Below are 23,868 nucleotides of genomic sequence, written 5' to 3'. Positions count from 1 at the left end.
GGTTTCTACACGAGATGTATGCATTTACTTCAGAGTTAAGTTACGATTTCTGGGCCCTTTGGGCCTCTCTTTGGATTAGGTCTTCATCTCGCCGTTGTGAGGTCAAATCATATCTTTATATATACAGAAATAATATAACATGGTGCTACCTTAGGGATAATTTTCCACATCCAAAATAGTTTATTTTAGTACAAATATAATGTCATTATATCAATCATATTTGATACAATCTCAAGAAGAGAGTATCATGCATCTAAGATAAATACAAAAAAACCTTTAGAAAGAAAGTAACTTCTGAATATTCTTTGATTATCCTCATATACATATCCTATTTATAAATATTTTACATAACCCCTACTTAACTATCTACTCAATCTGATATTTGATTTTTGTTACAACTCTAACTAAGTGACAGAGCTACTATTAGAGTTGTTGTTTTTAGAAGGCCTTCAACTCCTAGCCCGTAACAATATTTCACTCCAAGAAAAAAGAGAGGATATGAAAGTAATTGGTGATTGCAAATTTGCAAGGATTTATTTCCTTTTATTTGGTTTTTGATGCCAAAAAAATCAGAAATCACTGATAGAGAATGAAACAAACCATTTTACTAACTCCAGAAAAGGGACAAAAATTAAAACTTTTTCCCGGGAAGGGAATCTCTTTTCCTCTTTTTTTTTTTTCTATTTACTTTTTCCTCCCTCAAGTATAAGCATCCTTTTGACATTTAGGGCATATTTGGCACACAGTATAGGATAAGGCTTGATAGTATAAGACCTGATAGTATAAAGTCTGATTGTATAAGACCTAATTAAATTTTAATACTATCCAGCGTTTGGCATGATATTGTATAAGATAATATATTGTATAAGATAATATCATCCAATGTTTGGTAATGCACTGTATAATACTATATAGGATAAAATAAATATTTTTGACAAAAATACATTTTAATCATGAATTTATATAATTCTTCCAAATATATCAGATGATATTAATTTTTATAGAAATATGTTGATGAGTCTGTCCAAAAAATATATTAATTTTTATAAAAATAAAAATCTCCAATATTTTAAAAATTTATGTAATGAAAAAATATTTTTTATTTTAACATATTAATATTAAAATAATATATTAATTCTTGAGAATTGCATTAGTTAATACATCAACCATTTATCAGGTCTAATCCTACCCTCCTAGACCTGATTAAGTCATACATCATTGTGATGTATAAAGGGATCCTGCTGTATAAACTTATACTATACGATGATCATATCAAACAACTAAAAATGTCATAACGTATAATATAAGCTTATACTATCAGACTTTATACATCACACCAAACAAGCCCTTAGTAAAACTTTAAAGCCCTATCCGTTCCTTCTCTCTTGTAAGATCTTGAGGTGATTTTTCAGAAGTTAGGGATAGTGATTTGATAAGAATGGGGTGCTACCATCACCTTAAACTCAGCTTATTTGACTCTTTGAAATAAATTTATAACCCTAAAAATTTAATGAATAAATATTTTTAGCATAGATTATTTTGGGTAGTTTAAGTATAAACTTAAGGTTTGTCTAACCTCATTACTATTCATTATTAATTATTCTAAACAATTTTCTAAAGCATTGCTGAAATAGGAGTTGATGTTCAAATCTGTTGGATATTACCTGGCTTGCTTTTTCTGGAATCATTAAAATAATTTAGTTAGCTCTTTAGAACGTGAGTTGATGGTGATCATGGTGGCATAATTTTTTTTGTTATTATTATTATTATTATTATTATTATTATTATTATTATATATTTTGTTGTATCAGTATCATTCAATATTGTATGTATGGGGTAACAAACTTTTTATATTATATTTAATCACTTATAAATTCATGGAATTTTATCTAATGCCATCCCGGAATAATCATTTTGAAAATGTTAGATAGCATTTGATAATGAAATGTAGAATTTGAAAGTTTGAAATTCAATTTTTTTACTTTTATACATTGGAAACGGATTTTATATGAACCAATATTGATTTGTTAAGATTTACATATTTCAAGGGATGTATGTTAGAATGTCATAGTTATTAGCGGGAGGAGGGATTGGGTGCATATAATTATGGGAAAAATATATTCTTATGTTGTATGAGAATTTTTCTCTCCTACACATACATCGATTTTCGTGTTATTTTTTTATTCTTTTTTTCTTTTTATATAGTGAGTGAGTTCCACACATGATTCTCTCTATTGTATGAGAAAATTCTCTCCTATTGCATGAGATTAATAAAACCCATAATTATGTATATGGATATTTTATTCTCTGAAAAGAGTAATATTCGTTAGATGAAACAACCTAAGAAAGAGATCATTCCTTGAAAGAGAAGATTATTAACGAGATGAAGCATATGACACGACTTTGTTGAGAAAAGAAAATGTTGCTCATTAGATAGAGTTGCCCCTAAGGCTGGGGCATGGAGCTTGAGACTGATATAGATAAAAGAATTCCCTGAAGCCTATTGTAAATCTATTTAAGTATGATCTATTTAAGTATGCCACACTTAAATATATTGAATTTGGGTATAAGCTATGGTTTTAAACAAAACCCACCAAAAAAAAAAAAAAAAAACTTTTCACGCATTATGTTATTGTATCCTGCTTATGTCATTCTTCGTTGTTTGCAGGGTGACCTAGGATTGTTTCTTCACTTTATTTCAGTCAGTGAGGCTCCTACACCTCTAGGTCTAAACTCTAAGTCACAAGTGATTCAAGATTAATATTTAGATTGTAGGTGTGACTATGTATTTTGTATCACAATGTACTTAACAATGACATGCAAGTAGCAAGGTTTTAAGGTTTTAAGGCTAGCCCATGATGACAACAACTTGCATCCCCAGATCCTATTGAACATGGTTTTAAGGTTAGACAACAAGTCTAATATATGCTAATGCTATTAGCTTGAGCAACAACCAACTCTCTTCAAGCAGACACATCATTCGTAAGATCAATTTTCTCTCCTCTGGAAGGCACAGATGCAGTTCCATTTTCTGCACCCTCAACTATTTTGTTACTAACAACATGGTATATCTGAGTCATAACTTCAGAGAATGCATTTTCTACATTAGTTGCTTCAAGAGCTGAGGTTTCTATGAAATACAGTGATTCTTTTTCAGCATAAGCCTTCCCATCCTCAGTTGATACAGCTACAAGGTGACTAAGATCTGATTTGTTCCCAACAAGCATCACAACAATGTCTGGGGTTTGATTCCGCAATTCCTTAAGCCATCTGTCAACATTCTCAAAGGTTGCACGGCGTGTGACATCATACACAAGAAGTGCACCTACAGCCGCACGATAGTAAGCACGGGTGATTGCACGAGACCTATAAAGAGAAACAATGTAAGTTAAAAAGCATGCAATACGGTGGAAAAGTAAAATATGGGTCAGAGCTATATGTCAATAATATACAGGCTTGGCTAGTTATAGACATAATAATTCAAAACAATTAACATCAAGGATTGTTAAGCAACAATTGAAATTCACGTTCATTTAGGTGGTCATAAAGAAAGGGACAAAAATCAAGATTGGACTAAGCAGCGTCTCGGTGACACACCATGAATATTTGGAAGTTATACACATACCAAATATTCTTATGTTGGATAGTTACATATTTGGTAATTACTAGAAACAAAAATTAGAGTCAATATGAAGTCACAAGGGCATACAAAGACTGAAAAAGTGCATACGCACCTTATGATATTTTCTTCATTGATATAAATTGAGGGAGATGGGAGGCATACCTTGATCTTTACTAAGATAAATTGCACATCATTAATTACACCATGTATCTCACTTTGCATTTTAGATTTTCTAATGGTGTGTGAGCAAAATCACCTCACTAAACACTGTAGTAGAAAATGAAGGCATCTATCCTTTTTTTTTTCCCTTGCCCACCTTTTCTATTTGCTCCTAAAGAGGGGGAGGGGGGGGGGGGGGGGGGGGGGGAGAGATTCCATTTAGCCCAAGTTTTGTTGGAAAAGTGCATGACTTCATGAATATATCTGTAGAAGGTATATAATAATAATGTGTAAGTGCTGCTGTTTTTGTTGTGGTGTTTTGGTTTTTTTTGTTTGTTTGGTTTGGTGGGGTGGGGTGGGGTGGTGGGTGGGGGGGGGGGGGGGGGTGGGGGGGGGGGGGGGGGGGGGGGGGGGGGGGTTCAAAGCTACTGGAAAGAATAATATGAATATCAAGCAAAGTGTTGTCCAGAATAGTGTATTATTTATGTCTGCCACACATCCCTATAGCTTTATAATATCAGCCTTTCAAATGCACCCATCAAGTTTCCGATTGGGACACTTAGTCAATTACCAACTCTCAAATTATTCTTCAAGTAAGGTCTCAACAATAATTTCCAGACACAATTTGTATCCAGCCAGAGTCTTTTCCAAAACCCAGGATACTAGCAACTTCTTTCATTTTAAGTAAGATGCATTATGTGTATCATAACAGATAATATACAACGAAATCTCCAAGGAGTAATATTAATTATTTCTTCAAAATTCAAATTAAAATGTAAACATTCATATCAGGCGGGCCACGAGAAAGGTCCAAACTTACTACTTTGCAAGAGATCTTTCATGACATGTTCCATCAAATTGAAAGCATAAAAGCAACTTCTAGTTTAGAGGCATATGTTTAACAAAGTTTGATGCTTAACTTAATGGTGACACTGAAGGAAAACACAGACCACAAAAGTTCAAAATTACTTCAGGTCAATGTTATATTGAAGTGTAAATGAGAGAGGGTGGGGCTTAGCGAATCGTCAACTACCTAGTACTTTGAAGCATGAATTACTATGGTTGAATCGGCAATTCAATTAAGTGATAAAAGTTCACAACTTCTTGATAAGTTCATCATTGGAAATAGAAAAGTAATCTTCCTTCCCCAGGCAAAAGGAAGATCAAGCCAGTGACCAGTTATTAAAATTCCCTGTTGCTTCACCAATTTGAAGAAGATTATAATGTGTTTCCAAGAGAAATGACTATGGGTATGGAAATTTTAAATTTGTTAGATTACATTACATACTTTGCAACAAACAGGCCCAAACGAGCTTTTATATGCTTGACTTAGGCCACTGTTTGGCTGAGATTACAGATGATCAAGGCCAACCAAACCCACTAATATCAACATCTCAGATCCTTCTAAATCTATAATGTAGAAATGCAAAAGCAGCAGTTCAACACAACGCTAACACTTGGATCTAAGCCCAAAAGTTATGTGATTTAAGCAACACTTCCAATGTCATCTCATAAAGAAAATATCAAAGTGAATGAACTAAAAAAAATTAAGCCCAGTGGAAATATCCACTAACAGATACATATAAAGCATAAATTAAAAGACAAAATAATCAATATTTTTATTAACAATATACTTAACACCTGTCAGCAATATAACAGTATTTAACAAAACTGCAAAAGGAAAAAAATTCGGGTTCGAAACAACAAAACATGGGCATTTATGTTTCTATATTGTTTTCTCAAACTATCCATACTCAAGTTTATGATTTTCAATTCTCCATGATACTATCCATCACATTTCTGAAACAGTAAAATCTTTTCCAAAGAAAGAAAATCAACAAGCAGCAGCTAGAATTGAGCATGTAATGCGAACTGGACTAAATTTGATTGAGGATTAATTGAGTTCAAATGAACATGATTCTAAATTTAAAGTGTTTTTTAATACGCCCATGATTGAGTTACGTCTCCTGCCTATGTGATGAATTCACAATACTATAAATATTGATTTACCTTCAATGAAGATTATTAAATGAAGTCTTACATAACTTCCTAAATAGTTAACAATTGACACCTAAAGTTTGCATCATATCTGAATAACAAATTAAATAATTAAATTAATATTTTATTACAGGATATAAATCATAGAAAATGGACACCATTAGAATAATAGTCCCAATTCTATTGCTAGCCTCTAAATCAGAAACTTACTAACCCAAGTCAACAAATGGAGTCCAAAAGAGGGAAAAACACTGACTTCAGTAAGAAAGTTTAGAATTAGCAACTTATACACTGCAATTAAATTGGATCACATTCCAAGGTGTTCAAGCTTCAATGGATCACGATCCACCCAACTAAACTTCAAAAAATAAAAGGGCAAAGAAGATCACAAAAAGACAAACATGACCCACCCAAAAAATTCCAAGTCAAGTAACACTTTACCAGGAACTTGACACGAAACAAAATTAGATCTTTCTGATAAAAACAAACCTTCCATAATAACACAACAGCTACACGAAACTCAACCCAACACCGACCCAGATACCCATTCATCACCCGATTCCAATTCCAGCTAGCAAAGTTACCAAATCTAGCTAATTAAAGCCAAATAGAACACAAGACTACAAATGTTTTTTGTTTCTTTTACGCGAAATGAAGAAGCAAGAAGAGAAAAGAAGAAAGACCCAGATGAGAAAATGACCTCTCCTGGCCGGCGGCGTCCCAGATCTGAGACTTGACGACTTTGGAGTCGACGTTCAAGGTGCGAGTGACGAACTCAGCGCCAATCGTGGACTTGTATTCGAGGTTGAACTCGTTCTTCGTGAACCTCGAGAGGAGGTTCGACTTGCCCACGCCGGAGTCGCCGATCAGGACCACCTTGAACAGGTAGTCGTAGTCGATGCTCTCCCTGTAACCCGCCATTGATGCTTCAAGCTTGCTTCGAAGCTCTTGCTTCTAGAGAGAGAGAGAGAGAGAGAGAGAGAGAGGAGAAGGTAGAGGAGGAAGAAGAAGGAGATTTTGCAGTTGCTTGGCGGAGTGAGTGAGGGCTGAGAGAATAAACTGTAATAATTGTGTATTGTCTTTGGTCTTTTTAAGTTTATATTTAGACAGCATGACGTAATCTGTTATTTATTATATTTTTAAATTATCTTCATTTAATCTTAAAATAATATCGTTTTGGGATTGAAATATTAAAAAATTATAATTATAAAGATTATAATAATCCTGAAATAAATTAAAATTACAAAAATACCATGATTTTCATCTCAAAACGACGTCGTAATGGGCTTACTGTAGATAACTTATCTACAGTAACTGCAGAAAAAACAAACCCTTATTATAAATATAATTAGAGTTTTATTAATCTCATGTTAAAGGATATAAGTTATCTCATGTCATAGAGATAAACTTGTGGACTCTACCACCTGAAAAATAAAAAGAAAAGAAAAAAAAGATGATACGATTATCGAAGAGTGTGTAGGAGAGAAAACTTATCTTATGTAACATGAGAATGAAATAATTATCATTATGGCTTGATTTGCTTGATTTATTTATATAAAAATTTATTTTAATCTGCTAAAAAAATAAAACAACAAAAACTTATTCAAAGCAATGTTATAAAAACCGATCCGGTTATCAAACCAATCGAATTGTTGGGCACTAGACAGTGGCGGACCCAGAAAATTATATGACGGGGGGCGAAAAATTATATTACTATAATAAAAAGACAATGCCAATTTTAGTTGGATGATCACACTAAGAATACAAAAATACCTGTTAAGAATAACCTTATAAAATTACATAATTTTTTGCCAATTTTTTGGTTGGAATGTCAATTTTTTGCTTCCGGTGACAATGGTCCAATACATCCTCTATTTCAATGAGGAACTAGCCTTAAGACCCTATATTTTGTTTGTAAATAAATATTTTATTGTTTACCTTATGCCTTCTCGTGTTATAATTGCACTTTCTTTGATTTTTTCAGAATCTTATTTTCTCACTTAGCTGTTATTTAGCAGGAGACACAATAAATTATTTAATGTATTATTTATCTTTAGCATTTGGTCCAAACTAATAATTGATAACTATTAGTGACATTGCCAACAAAGTCAAAACTTAAATACTCTTCTCCTGAGTTCATACATGACAATCTGTATAAATTTTTAATGATTATAAAAAAATAGATAATCAATCAATATAAAATTAAATTTTAGACAAATTTGATAGGTAGAGTGAATATGCATTACTAACTGAACTCTTCTTTGCATACAACAGAAAAGCCAGCTTTCCACATTTATTGGGGATAAGGTAGCAGACCAAGAATAAAACCTGCCATATATGCTGGCAGGTTAAAATTGGTAAATAATAGTTATCTCTAATTGGGTGCGATGAACGGGTGGAACACTTTTTTTATAAATAGCATGCTTGTCTTTCACTTTTTAAAAGCACTTTTAAAATTTTGTTTTTACACACCATGTTGCATATCATATAGTAGAACATATTTTTATATTTTAGAGGGGGCAGGGGCCCACCCTATCCCTCCATGTAGGTCCGCCCATGGCACTAGATCAATGGTTGAACCAGTGGCATAACTACCATACACTATTAACAACCTGCTACATGTGTGTTTAACAACCACTACAAATGGGCTTGAACAGTAGCATACCACTGTACCAAATAATGAAGCACCTGGTTATCCTGTCTCAACACTTGTCTAGAATTAAGTAAGGCTATTGGAGCTTGAACAGGTTTATTTGCCACGTTCAGAATAGGCAATGGTTCACGACTCACATAAGAAGAACCAAAAAACGGTTTCAATTGAGAAACATGAAAGGTTGGATGAATTAATTTTCCTTCTAGTAATACAATGTGATATGCCACAGGGTTAATTACCTTTTCAACACAATAAAGGGCCAAAATAGCACCTGGCCAGTTTGTGACATGCATGCCTTGCCATTGATACCTGACGATAAGTCTGTAATTGATTAAAACCTGGTCTCCAACCTAAAACGTATGCTCTTGTCGATGACAATCTGCCTGAATTTTTATTCGTTGCTGAGCTTTCTACAATTGGAATTTGAGATGTTGTAAAACATGTATTAATATATTAAACATGGATTAAAAGGAAGGATTAGTGAAAATCCTGAAGATTAGGTCAAAATACAAAGGAATGGAAAACAGTAATTAGCCAAACACGTAACCCTAGAAAGGTAAAATTGAGTAAGAGGTCTCAAATGGTAAAAATAACCCTGGAAATGGATTTAGAACGAAAAATTGAGTGGTTAGGCAAGTTTCAGAAAAATCAGTGAATAGTGTTTTTACCGGGTAAAAATATCGTGGTACAGTTGCACCGTAAAACGTGCCGATTGAATTTTGAGCTCTAGGTTTTGAATACAAGTTATAAATGGTGTATAGGACTAGGAAATATGATTTCTGATGAAATTTGATAGAAATTAGTAAGTTTGGGGAGCGTGCCTACGACGCGCATAACAGCTTAAAATTGCATTTTCTTCGAACGACCGGAAAGCTCTGGATTCATCTGATCAAGGGTAATTAAAGGACAATGGTTAATGTTAAAAATTAGAGTTTCTAATTAGTTTAGGAAATTATGAACGTTTAGCGGAATAAGAGAAAAATTCGAATTAGTTTGGAATCGCGTGAGGTGGCGGTGGGCCCACCTCACTTAAGTGGACTTGGCCACATGGCAATACATAAAAATCTGAACCATTGTCTCTCCTCCCTCACCATGAACTCGCGGCGTCCATTGGAAGAAAGGGGGAGTTTTTCTTGAAACTTCAATCAACCAAAACACCATCCAATCCTACTCAAATCCAAAAATGCTGAACATGAAAGTTGCTCCAAATTAGCTTGTGAACAACTTCCCTTCCTTGTGTGAGCCACGAAATTGAGAGATGGAGGAGATCATTGTGCTATATTGGTGGCGGTTTTGGCCCATTTTGGTGGTGGTTGGTGGCAGTTTTGGACCGTTCAAAGGTTGAAACTCACTCTTGGGTTTCCTAGGAGTAGATTGGTGGTAAGCATTCTCACTCATTTATGGTTTTGATTTTGAGTTGTTGATGGTGAACTAAGTTGGGTTGTTCGATTGATGTAGTTATAGAGCTCAAATGAAAAATGTGTATTAGATAAATATGTCTTAGAATGATGTTTTAGAGTGTTGTATGTCATAAAATTTATTGGTGAAAATTGATGATAACTTTAGGAAAAAATTTGGGTGAAATGCCATGTCTTTGTGTTTGGGATTGTTGTTAGGATTGTATAATTGAATTGTTGGATGTTTATATGAGTAAATGGTAGGATGCTAGGATGTATTTCATAGTTAAATTGATTGGAATAATCCTTGCTATGGGCCTATGAAGATTTCTACCAATGAGGGGGGAAATGGGGATTTGATGTTGTGGAATTGTATGATGGGTATGTTGTGATGTTAAATGGTAATTAGAAGGGTTGTGATGAAATGATGCTTTGGAAACCAAAACAAAAATGGTTGGATTGTATGAAATTGGAAATTGAACCTATAGTGAAATTAATGGCAAAATGAGGTTGTGATGATGTAGGATGCAAATTGGCACCTAAAATGACGTTGGAGTAGCCTTAAGATGGTTAAGAAAAATGAAAAGAAAATAAAGAAAAATAAATTGTATTTTAACACTTAAATGGCTGAACCTCACTTGGCGGGGGGAGGAAAAATCGACGTTTTGTGAATTTGGTGGTTTACCGTGTTCTGATGATCCGTATATGGTCGTTGTAGGTTACCTTTCGCGAATTTGAACCCCGAACCGTGAGCTCGGTGGGTTGCCCTTGGTCCCGGACCAAAAGGGATTGTGGTAAGTATTTTGAATCATGCTTTTATACTTGATAATTGGCATGAAATTGGTGAATGGAAATTAAGTTGGGAATGTCCTATGTGTAGGCATTTCTGTTTACCTAGCTCGGGAATTTATTACTGTGGAGCTGTTGAAAAGGAGATTATCCAGGTAATCCTTTGGTACTGGGGTTTGATCCCCTTGTGTGTTCCACCATGCCCGTTGAGGGTAATGGTAGGAAGTGTATGTAAATAATATAGGATAACATGTTCATGCATATTGTATGTGTGGTGGTACATAGGATGTACCGTGTCTCTGGCCAGTAGACTGTTTGCCTTCGGGCGTTACGGACTTCCACTGGATAGGTCTCCGTGAGGGAGTTCCAGTTGACCTGGGATCGTGGTGTGTGATCCAGATAGGAGCACACTAGGAAGTCTCGGGTGGATATGGATTGAGGGTGCCTTGGTTGATATTCTAGGAACACGCCTTGGTTTGAAACCCGTAGGCTTATATGCCGAGCCAATAGGCTGGACGTTGTGTGGTTTTGGCATTGACCATTCCAGCTTCGTCGTATTTTGTATCCCTATGCTCCCCTATTTCACTAAATCCCTTGCTTTATCCTGTTTTCAGATGTTATGTTATGTTATTTATATGCATCGAAGTGAGCCATTGGGAGAACCTCTGGGTTACTGAGATATATTTGTATATCTCACCCCGCTTTGGGGGCTTTATTTCAGGAGGTAGCAGTGGTGTCAGGGCGGCGGGCAAGAAGTCCGTAGGCTGAGCTGGAGGATTCTATTTATTTTGCATTTTGGTGGCCATTGGGCCTAGGCTAGACTTAGGGCATGAAAATTGTTTATGGATTTAGGATGAGTTATATTGTCATATTTGTTCATGCCATCTTTTGCCTAAGTCTAGTTGCATATGTATTTGTTCTGCCTGAAGCAGATATGTCCGACAGAAGGTCGGGTCTTTGATGTTGGATCTAGAGCTTTCTCTCTAGATACCTATGAATTAGGTATCTTGGGGACAGCTGATCACTACACACTATTTGATGGCTTTAGCCAGAAGGGGTGTGTGTGTGCACTGTCGTGTCTTGAATGAAATAGGGTTAGAGAGATCAGTCATACCTGTGGTCTTTAGTCCTATTTATAGAGCTTACCTCTGGGCTGACGTTGGTTGGGCTTCATATTGCTGTGGGCCTTTCTCTGGTCCATAACAGTTGCCCCCCAGCCCGGTAGACTGAGTCTTCAGGTTGCCGGGATGTCCAGTCCGACTGCTATGCTTTAGTTCAGAAGTTGGTCACCTGGCTGATTTGTTACTTTGGCTCCCTTGCCTAGCCTTGAGAGGGAAAACTTCCCCTGGAAGTCATTCCTGGTCTCCGTAAGCCTAATAGGCATAAATAACCGAGTTCCTTGTCTAAGGCAGGTCACGATCTTAAACCCAGCATGTGAACCCGGATGCAAACACAAATGTCGGCAACGCGGAATATGATTGTGCATAACTGCCATGTGACGATTGCTCTGAAGTGAGAAACAGTTTCCCTTCCTTCTAATGATTATCCCTCCACGTGCCCTCTCCTAATAGGCGCGACGTGTGGCGTGGTGCGTTTCTCGCCGTCTTGGCATTTAATGCCTCTGCCAAAACGTCCCTCAACTGTCTTGTCTACTGCAAAATTACCGCAGTACCCCTGCCTTTTGGCTTTCGCGGGTTTAATCCTTTGATTTCAACATTTCATACCACTTGCCTCATTTATCATTCATTTGCTTCTGTTGCTGTTCCGAATCGTTCCCGAAGCATTTTTTCTTCGCTGCTGAAGGGTTTCTTCCTACCAGAGCCTCCTCCTCCAGTATCTACCAATTTCTTCAACACCTTCCTTCGTAGGTATTTTCTTTCATTCTGACTCTCTTTTATGGCATGTTCTCCATTTACTTTCAATAATGACCATGGCTGCTGGTTTTGTAATGCCTTTCTTTATTCCAAGCTTATTTACTTGCCTGCTTCTCTATGTGATTGCACCTTCTGTATTGGTCTTGCACTTTATGTGAGCTTATTTGCACTTGGTTCACTCCTTACGCACCCTGCTTTGAATAGTTCCTGATATGGGTGAACAAAATTATGCTATTCGAGGGAGGCCCACTTGCCCCCGCGTCTTCGGTCGTGGTGATGAAATTAACGTCGAAGAGGAAGAACGATGTGCGCAAGAAGAGGAAAGGTTCATTCAAAGCCTACCACCTGGTTCGAGGTACTGGTTGTATGGCAGACCTCGGACCGAGGAAGAAACGCAGGTTGCTCTGCTAGGCGGCTATCGAGGTGGTGGCCGTAGGGGAGCCTCTTCATCTCGCTCCTCGATTGTGGTCGTAGGAGGGGTCTTCGAGGTAGAAGGGTTTCTGGTTCCTCCACCCGGGGTCAGGATGTTGAGCCCCGTAACTTGGGCAACCCGTCCAGGGCAACTTCTCTTTCATTAGGTTCTACCCCGGTTCACACTATTACACCTTTTCGTTCTCCGAATCAGAGTCTGAGAGTCTCCTCCCGTCCTAGCATTCCTAACCCTGAGCCTTGTTTCAATTGTGTATACCTTGGTGCCCAATTTATGGAGAGGAGGAATGACTTCATGGCCAACCTAGTTTTAGGTGGCTGTTCACATGTTCCGGGTTCACCAACCCCTGCTCCTGTCTCCACATCTGACGATTCTAGTTCCTCTAATAGTAGTTTGTTTAGCTCGGGTACGTCCCTTTTGCTACGTGCTATTGTTGCTTTTTAATCCTCCATTTTACTGTTCTAGGTATTTATGGAGTCTCATTCTACAGAATCAAAAGCGAATATCGCTTCTTCCAACCAGGGTCAAGAGGTCAGGACGAGTACCGCGGAGAAGGGTCTGGCGTCAGTAACCGATAATCTTCGTGCCCAATATCCCTGGGTTACGGAAGAAGTGCTGAGTTTTACCTCTGAGATGACAACCGAAGAAGTGTCTGGGCTTCCCTTAGGCAACCCGGTTGATTTCAACACATTCGTTCCTGCCGATGACGAACCTGTTTGCTTCGGCCGAAACCCTGAGGAGCCACATTCTTTTTTCTTCTACCGGGATCTGGTGACGAAGATTGGGATTCGATTTCCTTTTTCTTCATTCAAGGTGCAACTTCTAAACCACCTGCTGCTCGCACCAACCCATATCCATCCCAACAGCTGGGCTTATATTGTTGCCTTCGAACAGCTCTGCGACTCGTTGTCCCTTCCTTGTACCGTGCCTTTGTTTTTTCATTTCTTTACTGTTTATACTTTTTGCACCGGCTCGGAACCTCCTGAATTGAAGGGGTGGAGTAGTATCTGAGGTCGAGTTAGCAATCCCTCCCGTAAGTTGTTCTCTGTATACAACGAATCTTTTAAGGGCTTCAAGGCCTATTTTTTTAAAGTAGTGGCCGAGGTTGGAAAGAGGCCATGGTTCATTGGCGATGATGGGGAGCCGAAGTTCCCCCTGTACTAGACGCAAGATCATCACCGGCGAAAGCCATCCGACTACAAATTGAGACTGACACAAGCTAATAAGACTAATGCCAAGACCTTACTGGATCATGTGGGCTCCCAGGGTCATCTGAGCGCAGCTTCCTTGGTAGCCAGATCTCATTCTTCCCCAGAGCCTACTCCAGAACCCGCCAGTATGCTGTGCTTCCCATTTCGATACGTGTATTATTTTCATGTTATTGTTTATAACTTGGCTTGTTTTTCTTTCCAGATTCCGAAATGAATTTCGATGAAGAAGATTAGGGGCCAGGTTCGGGCTACATCTTGTCGATAATCGGTCAAACCTCTGCTCCACAAGCTCCTCCGACCAAGAGGCCCCGGACAGGCAGCCCGGCGGGGGCCGCTTCTACTTTGCCCGTGAATTCCGATGTCTCCATCTTGGACCTTACTGGGGATGCTGAAGATACCGAGGCTGACAGGATTCCCCATCCTCCAGTCTCGATTAGTGGGGGCAGAACTCATGCCGTCATTACTCTTCCCCGGGTTTCTCCTGCTCCTGCAGTACTCCCAGCCGGACTGAGGAGAGGTGCTTTATGGGATTCAGGGATAACAGCTGAATTCCGGGGCGTCATCCGTCCCCCGCCCGCATACTACGGAACCTGGATCATTTCTAGAGCCGAGATGGAGGAGCTCCAGAAGGCAGAGTTGTACACCCTCAAAGCTGCTTCCATGGTAAAGCCATATTCCCTGCTCCTGGAGAAGCATTCTGAGGCCATTGTCGAGCTGGACGAGCTTCGGGTGAGGTATAGAAAAGCTGTGCTCGTCAACGAAGAGCTAACAAACAACTCTGCTGAACTAAAAGCTACTGTGGAGACTTCCCAGTTCGAGCTGAAGTCTATTGCCGAAGCTGTTGGTGTTACCCCTAGCAAGGATAATATTTTGAAGTATTTTAAAGATCAATCCGACGTGCTGGCTGAAAGGAGTGTGAGAGTATCCGGGCTTACCGCCGAGGTTGAAAAATTAAAGTCAGTTCTCCAAAATTTGCAGCAAGCTTATGATTTTAGCAAGTCTGCTCTGCAAAAAGCCGCTATGAGTGCTTTTAAGAATGGGGTAAACCAGGTGTGGTATTTTAACCCGGAATATCCTCTGCGACTTGATCAGCTTGATTGCTTTGGCTATGTTCGCGGCGGGGTTTACTTTCCTCCTCCTCCATCGATTCCCAGTTTGCCAGAGAGTAGCACAGCTCAAACGGAGATTGCGCAAGGGGCTGGGGAGACCAGAATTGATGCCGCCATGGAGGCTGCTGGTGCCGAGTTTGAGGCGGAGGTGAGGGGGATGATGCAGGTGGATGCTTTGGGGTGAAGAACCGGGATTACGATTTACTTTTGTAACTTCTTTTTTGCTTTCCAATCAATTTGAGAACTCTGCTTGTCTAACCAAACATGCTTAATTAATATGGCAATTTTGCCTTTATCCTTGTTAATGTTTGTAATTTATGCATGCCGATATTTGTTGTTCAACCGACCTTCTCTTGTAAGGATGTTAGGGAAGTAAGGGCGTCCCCTTAAGTCTCTCCTTAATTCGGTAGGTCGGCACGAATGTTTTAATCCAACTTCTCGTAGGCAAGTTTGCCAACTATCGCAACGTTTTCGGCCGGGCTAGAACCTCTGCCTGTAGGATAGATGGTTTGAATACCGCGACGTTCTTGTTCGGGCTGGAACCTCTGCCCGTAGGCTAGATGGTTCCAATACCTCGACATTCTTGGCCGGGCTAGAGCCTTCTGCCCGTAGGCTAGATGGTTCCAATACCTCGACGTTCTTGGCCGGTATAGAACCTTCTGCCCGTAGGCTAGATGGTTCCAATACCTCGACGTTCTTGGCCGGGCTAGAACCTTCTTCCCGTAGCCTAGAAGGTTCAAATACCTCGACAATTTGGTCGGGCGGGAACCTCTGCCCGTAGGTTAGATGGTTCCAATACCTCGACGTTTTTGGCCGGGCTGGAACCTCTGCCCGTAGGCTAGATTGTTCCAATACCTCGACGTTCTTTTTCGGGCTAGATCTTTCTGCCCGTAGGCTAGAAGGTTCAAAGACCTCGACGTTTGTGGCGGGGCTGGAACCTCTGCCCGTAGGCTAGATGATTCCAAGACCTTGAATTACTTCTCGAGAATAAGATTCTGGAAAACTATTATTTCTTCAAATATCTCGGATTATTTCTTTTATTGAACTTTTAATTTGAAAGCTACAATTTATGGATAAGGACCTTTCAACTAAAATACTTCTTCAACTTGTCCGCATTCCAAGTCCTTTTGACTTGCTTCCCCTTTGAGGTTTCCAGCATATAGGCTCCCTTTGATAGTTTAGCTTTAATTTTATACGGTCCTTCCCATCTTGGAGCCAGCTTTCCTTCAGCCGCGTTTCGACCTCCGATGTCCACCCTTCGAAGAACCAGGTCTCCTATCACAAATGATAGCGGCTTGACCTTCTTGTTAAATCGGTTTGCCACGAGTTGCTTTGCTGCCACATTTTTGCAATGAGCTGTGGCCCGAGCTTCATCAATCAAATCTAACTCCATAGCTATTTTGCTGTTATTCTCTTTTTCAGATTGTGACAAAGCTTGGGCCCTTCGCCATGATGGTTCTCCCATCTCCACCGGGATTATGGCCTCGGTTCCGTATGTTAACCTGAACGGGGGTTCTCCAGTAGAGGTTTGCACCGTGGTTCTGTGTCCCCATAGTACATACCATAGCTCCTCTACCCATTTCCCCTTGGCACACTGCTCCATCCTTTTACGCAATCCGGCTATGATGACTTGGTTTGCCGCTTCGGCTTGGCCGTTGGATTGAGGATGTTCAACAGACGCGAAACGATGCCGGATGTGAAGATCTGCCATTAATTCTTGGAAGGTCCTGCTTGAGAATTGGGTTCCATTATCGGTGACCACTTCAGCTGGAATCCCAAACCTGCAGATCAAATTTCTTTCAAAAAAGCGCTGCACCTTTGCCGTGGTAATTGTTGCTACTGGCTCTACTTGAAGAAGGGCCCAGCAGGTCCATCCCTCATTTGAAGAAGGGCCGTGGAGCTGTGATCAAGCTTAACTCTTCTGGTGGTGCCAACAGGTTCTTACCGTGCTTCTGGCACTGATCGCACTTCTGTACGTGCTCCTTTGCGTCCTGACCCATAGAAGGCCAAAAGTATCCTGCTCTGAGGGCTTTCCGAGCTAATGCTTTACCCCCAATGTGCTGGCCATTTATCCCCTCATGGATTTTAGATAGGACATATTTTGTCCTATCCGAGCTTAGGCATTTCAATAGGGGAGAATAGATTCCCTTCCTATATAACTGCCCTTCAACCATAGTGTATAATGCAGCGTCCTTAACTAGCTTCCGAGCTTCTTCCTGTTGAGAGGGGAGCGTCCCGTTTTCTATGTAACCGATAATGGTACTACGCCAATCTCTGCTCTCGGATATCTGCATGACACACGTGGGTTCTGGGATGTCCTGCTCCACCACCGTCCTGTGGTTTCCCCATCCTTTGGTACTTGCCAGTTTGGAGAGTATGTCGGCCCTGCTATTTTCATTTCGTGGGATGTGACAGACTTCTACGTTTTCGAACTCCGCCATTAACTGCCTTGCAGAATCTAGGTACTTTGCCAGCATCGGTCATTTAGCTTGGTAGCTTCCCCCAATTTGCGACGTGACCAGCTGCGAATCACTAAAGATTTGCAGTTTCCTTGCTCCGAGCTCTTTTGCCTGATGTAGCTCGGCTATGAACGCTTCATATTCTGCTTGGTTCTTGAACGTTTCAAATTTCATTTGCAAAGAATATTCAACCGAGATCCCTTCTAGATTTTCAATAATTATTTCGGCTCCACTTCCTTTGGAATTTGAGGACCCGTCCACATAAATTTTCCAGGTGTCTGGAATTGTTGAGCTCTCCTTTTAGATTGAAGTGAGCTCCCTGACAAAGTCTGCCAAGGCTTGAGACTTGATTGCCTTTCGGCTTTCAAAGGATATGTCGAATTCTGACAGTTCTACAGCCCAGGCCATCATTCTTCTTGCCAAGTCAGGTTTATGTAAAACCTGCCGAATTGGCAAGTTCGACCGAACTACAATCTGGTGCCCTTGAAAATATGCTCTAAGCCTTCGAGCCGAGGTTAGCAGAGCGAAAGCCACCTTTTCTAACTTCTGGTAGCGGAGCTCTTCTCCCTGTAAAAGTCGACTTACAAAGTAGATTGGCTGCTGCCCCTCCTCATTTTCTTGAACCAAGACTGAGCTAACAACGAGATCTCCCACAGAGAGATACATTATCAGTGGTTCCCCTTCTCTTGGGCTGGATAGCACTGGTGGTGATACCAGCTACTTTTTAATTTCCACAAATGCTGCTTCACATTCTGAAGTCCAACCATATTGTACCTCCTTTCGTAACAACTTGAAAAAAGGCATTGCCGTTTCTGCAGACCGAGGTAAAAATCTAGTGAGAGAAGCTAGCCTCCCAGTCAACTGCTGGATTTCCTTCTTGTTTCCCGGGGCCTTCATTTTTAGCACGGCTCTGCACTTGTCCGGGTTAGCTTCAATACCTCTGTGAGTCAGCATGAATCCTAGGAATTTCCCTGCAAGGACTCCAAACGCACATTTAGCCGGAGTTAGCCGAATGTTGTGTTGTCGCAGTTTCTTAAAGGTCTGTTCCAAGTCTTCAACATGCATTGTTGAATTAGCTGATTTGACTATCATATCGTCTATATACACCTCCACATTCTTGCCAAGCTGATATGCAAATACCTGATTCATCATCCTTTAGTATGTGGCCCCTGAGTTCTTCAATCCAAAAGGCATCACATTAGAACAATAGTTTGCCCTTTCTCCAATAAACGCGGTCTTTTCTTGATCTTCGGGGTGTAACGAGATCTGATTATACCCAGAGTATGCATCCATAAAGGATAACATCTGGAACTCGGATGAATTATCTACGAGCTGGTCAATGTTGGGCATGGGGTATGCATCCTTGGGACATACCTTGTTCAGGTCAGTGTAGTCTGTATATACCCTCCATTTCCCATTTGGCTTTTTCACCATGACCACGTTTAACAGCCAGGTTGTATATTGTATTTCTCTTATGAATCCTGCTGCTTCCAGCAGCTCTCTTATGTGATCTTCTAACACTTGGCGACGTTCCACACTGAGTTTTCTTTTCTTCTGAGCCACCGGTTTAGACCCCGGGTATACTGCAAGCTTGTGACAGCAGAATTGAGGGTCGACACCAAGTATCTCTGAGGACTTCCAGGCAAAGACGTCGACGTTCCTTCTTAAGCACTCAGTAATCCGAAACTTGTCCTCATTAGCCAGCCCTTTTCCGACTTTGGCTATTTGAGTTTCTTCTCCAATAACTACCTCCTCCAGCTCCCCATCTGGTTCCGGTCTTGGGATCTGATTTTCATCCCTCTTGTCCAATTCCATCATGTTTACCGGTGTAGTTCCTTTCTTGGAGGCTTCCGGTTTATCGCTGGTGCTCAACCCACCTGGCGTTTTAAGGTGACTGCTTATTGCTCTGACTGACTTAAAGTAACAGTCCCGAGATTCTTTTTGGTCTCCATGAATGGTGATGACCGTATTCTGCTTACCAACCATTTTGAGCTTCTGATGCTTAGTGGAGACCAGCATATCCCAGTCGTGGATAGTTGGTCTTCCCAAAATCACATTATACTCTGATGGGAAGTCGACAACGATGAATCTTACCATTTCCGTCTTGTAAGCCTCCTTTGTTCCCAGGGCGAGCCTTAAATCAATGTATCCCTTAGGAATAGTATCACAGCCATTAAATGCCATCAAAGCCGTGTTGCAAGGCTTCAAATCCTCCAAATCCAGGTTCATTTTCTGGAATGCCTGCCAGAGAATTATGTCGGCACAGCTGCCGTTGTCCACGAACATTTTCCTGACTTTACAGTTGACTAGTGTCCCGGTGATGACTAGCCCGTCAACGTGCCCCGGCATGATATCTTCCAATTCTGCTTTTGTAAAGAACAGCCGTGGTGCTTCCGATTCCTCTGCCTTGAATTTAGGCTGCTCTCGAATTGAAAGCACCTCTCTTAAGTATTTTCTTCTGGCATTCATGCTATCACCTCCTCCACCAAATCCTCCACTAATGACATTGCATTCGAACTCGGGCTCCACGCATTCGTCATCTTCTTTGGCCGGCTTCTTACCTCAGCCTTCATCCTTGAACTTCTTCTCTCGGTTCGGGCTCATCGGTTGTCCTCCTTTTCTCTTCTTATTGTTCTTCCACCCTTGAGTTCGTATGAGATACTGACGCAACTTTCCCTCCCTGATATATCTTTCAATTGCGTCTCTAAGATCCCAACATTCCTCGGTTGTGTGACCAGGGCCATCATGGAACGCGCAATACCGTGATTGATCAAGCCCAGCTTGATTCAGTAGTGGCCAAGGTCTGTCCACCATTTTCATCTCGGTGGATGCCACTTCCTTCCAGATTTGGGATCGGGAGGAATTTAAAGGCGTGTACCTGTCAAATCTTATTTTGGATAAATTTTTCTCTTCGAGTTTTTTTCCCCGGAAATCATTTTGCCTTCGGTTTTCAGGTTTTTCTACCTGGCTTTGGTGCGGCCTTGGGTCCGCGTTTTCAACTTGCATCTGTTCGAGCTCCAAGTATTTTTTGGAACAAGTAGTGAACTCAACTAGAGTTCGTACAGGGTCTTTATAGACGGACTTGGCCAACTTGGAAGATCCGTGAAGGCCGACAATCACCAAATGAAGGTGAACATTTTTGGATAGCCCAGGAACTTGTAACGCGGCCATCTTGAAACGGTCCAGATATTTCTGCAGGGTTTCGCCAGGCTGCTGCTTTATTTTCCCCAGCGCAAATTCAGACTTTGGCTGTTTTTTGCTTGTAGCAAAGTTTAGCAAGAACCTGCCTCCAAACTCTTCAAACGACCTGATGGATCCCGCTGGCAGGGAGGAGAACCACGCCTGAGCTGCTCCTGTCAGGGTGGTTGCAAATAACCGGGTTATTAGCGGTTCTTCAATCCCCTTAATATACATTGCTGTATCAAAGGCATCCAAATGCACCTGAGGGTCTTGCGTTCCGTCATATTTTAGAATTTCAGAAAGATTTAGGTTCTCTGGATATGGTGCATTCACAATTTCGTCCGCGAAGGGGCTGTCATTATATTGCCCCCTATGATACTTCCTCCTGTAGACCCCAGATACATCGTTCGGGTTCGGGTTCAGGTTCGGTCTCTCTTGTCCCCCGTTCCTATTGAGAACTTCGGGTCCTTGATTATGGACCACATTGGGGGTGCTTCTTTGAGGCCGACTTCTGACGTTTCCAACCCCTCTTCCTTGGGCCTGAGCCCCATTAGGGTTCGCCTGGGTGCCTGCAATCCGTAGGTCTTTCATAACCCGTGTTATTGCCTGCTCCGGGTTCAGGTTGGTAGCTCGACCCACTCGAGCCTCCAGCTCTCGCATTTGTCTAGCAGCTTCCTCCCTTTCCAGCCCGTGTCTCCTCTCTATCTCCTGCATTCTCCGAAGCACTGCGGCAACTGCCAGATCTATTACCCGCGAATCAGCAATTGCACCAATCGGTGCCTGTGCAGTATCTGCTATTTGTTCCTCTATTGGCTGTAAACCCTGCACGTAAGGAGCATCTTGGTTAACAGCTGGAGTCGATGCCGAATGGGAATGCACATCACTCACATGCACGGCGTCGGCATCTATCTGCCGTCCATCCAGAGGATTCTCCCTAATTGGAGAAATAGGCTGGATTCTGGAATTCGATCTCGACGGCTGTCGAAATCCACTTCTTGTTGCTCTCACCATCGCGGCTTTTGACCACGTGGTCGTGGGTTCGGTCCCCACAGATGGCGCCAATGTTCTGCCTGAAGCAGATATGTCCGACAGAAGGTCGGGTCTTTGATGTTGGATCTAGAGCTTTCTCTCTAGATACCTATGAATTAGGTATCTTGGGGACAGCTGATCACTACACACTATATGATGACTTTAGCCAGAAGGGGTGTGTGTGTGCACTGTAATGTCTTGAATAAAATAGGGTTAGAGAGATCAGTCATACCTGTGGTCTTTAGTCCTATTTATAGAGCTTTCCTCTGGGCTGACGTTGGTTGGGCTTCATATTGCTGTGGGCCTTTTTCTGGTCCATAACAGTATTATGTTTCATTTTGAGGTTATTTCATTATATTGTATTTGGAGAATTATAATTTGTAACATGTCATTTGGAGGAATTGTGAATTGTATATGAAGACTTGATGTAATATGAAAGTATGTAATATGAGGAAAGAGCAATAGACCCATTCTAGGATGTGAATGATGCTTTATGATTCAAAGAATGCATGCAAATGGGATCTTGTGATTGAAATAAGTTAAAGTGAGAAAGTAAGCATGATTGATGTATGCTGATTAAATTGGATATAAATTGTAATGGGTTGTAAGAGAACCAAGGCATTGTTGATCCTTGTGTGCCACCCAATGATTATTAGGTACAAATTGAGGTTAGGGAACACTTTTGCAAATTTGGGATTTATTGGAAAAACAAAGGATACTCTGGCGAAATTTCTAAAATATAAATAGAATGTTACCCAATTCTCACCTTTATATGATAGAATTGGACTCCTTGGACTTCATGGAAGTTATAGATCTTTGTTTTAACTTTCCAACAAGACCAAGTTTGTGTCAATAGGATTAGTATAACTCAAGTTATGGGTAAAATACCAAGATAGGTTGAATCTTCCTTGTTTTAGTGCATTCCTTCAGAACTGCGGCGCTTTTGGCGCCAAGTTGGCGCTATTAGCGCCACCCATCAGTGGGAGGAAGTGACCATGGCGCTATGGGCGCCAATCTGGCACTGTGGGCGCCGTCCTCACTGTCTCTGGCGCAATAGTGGAGCTGTCAGCGCGGGTTCTGGCGCTGTCAGCGCGGGGGTCCTGTGGAATCAGCATCCCTTTTCTTAGAAAATTCATATCTTGGGCTACGGTGCTCCAAATAGAGCGCAGTTTGAACCCACGCGAAGCTAACGAATAAATCTACAACATATTAAGAAGTGACGTACATTGGAGAGGTATATAATCCTTCGAGTAAATAAAAAGGTGAAGGCATTTAGTATGAAACATGGATAGAATGAGATTTAGGCTAAGTGGGTTTATGGGAACCCCTTAGTGTCTTGAGAAATGTAATATATGATATAATATTAGTTTAAATAATTATTTCGTAAAGATTTTACAGTTACGGTCACAGCTCTTATTTATTACGCTTTTTAAGGTTTTAAATGCTCGCGTAATAAACGGAAAAAGTTTACTCGCATTTTTATAAATGAATTACTGTGATTGTAACTGCGCTTAATATCATAATTAATGTTAACGATACCGGTGTACAACGGGCTGTTATAGTACACTCCCAGGTACATCTATCTATTTCATTATTCACATACATACACCTGCCTCTGATACTGACTTAAGCATCAGAGTGTCTTCGCAGGTACCCCCTCATCCGGACTCATCGCGCTAGCAAAGGACAAAGGCATACTGATCCTCAACAACAAATCCAAGCCCAAGAAAAATAATTCCATTCACATCTTAACCATGTGTAATTTGGCCTAATACATATTGGCCAGCCCATACTGTATTTGGTCTGATCAAGTATATATGAGAAGATGCCTTGTGTTTAAAACACTGGCATTTATAATGGCGAAATGACCAATTTTGAGGGATACCTTTCCAGATATAGGTGGCTTGATATTGCTTTTATGGAGGCAATATCAAGCCAGTCGTTATGAGGCAAAAAAT

The 23,868-nt window shown here is 40.7% G+C and overlaps 1 pseudogene; it reads right to left on the bottom strand.

The window, feature by feature from the left end:
* Positions 1-2,754: 2,754 nt before the first annotated feature.
* Positions 2,755-6,827, bottom strand: LOC133309114 (ras-related protein RABA1b-like; annotated as a pseudogene).
* Between the last annotated feature and the right edge of the window lie 17,041 nt (positions 6,828-23,868).

Source organism: Gastrolobium bilobum, unplaced genomic scaffold, assembly GCF_033153095.1.
Source record: "Gastrolobium bilobum isolate Gb01-03AN ecotype WA unplaced genomic scaffold, APGP_CSIRO_Gbil_v1 utg547, whole genome shotgun sequence".
Classification (NCBI taxonomy): domain Eukaryota; kingdom Viridiplantae; phylum Streptophyta; class Magnoliopsida; order Fabales; family Fabaceae; genus Gastrolobium; species Gastrolobium bilobum.
The sequence above is the reverse complement of the archived record's forward strand: the minus strand, read 5'-3'. Positions and strand labels throughout refer to the sequence as shown.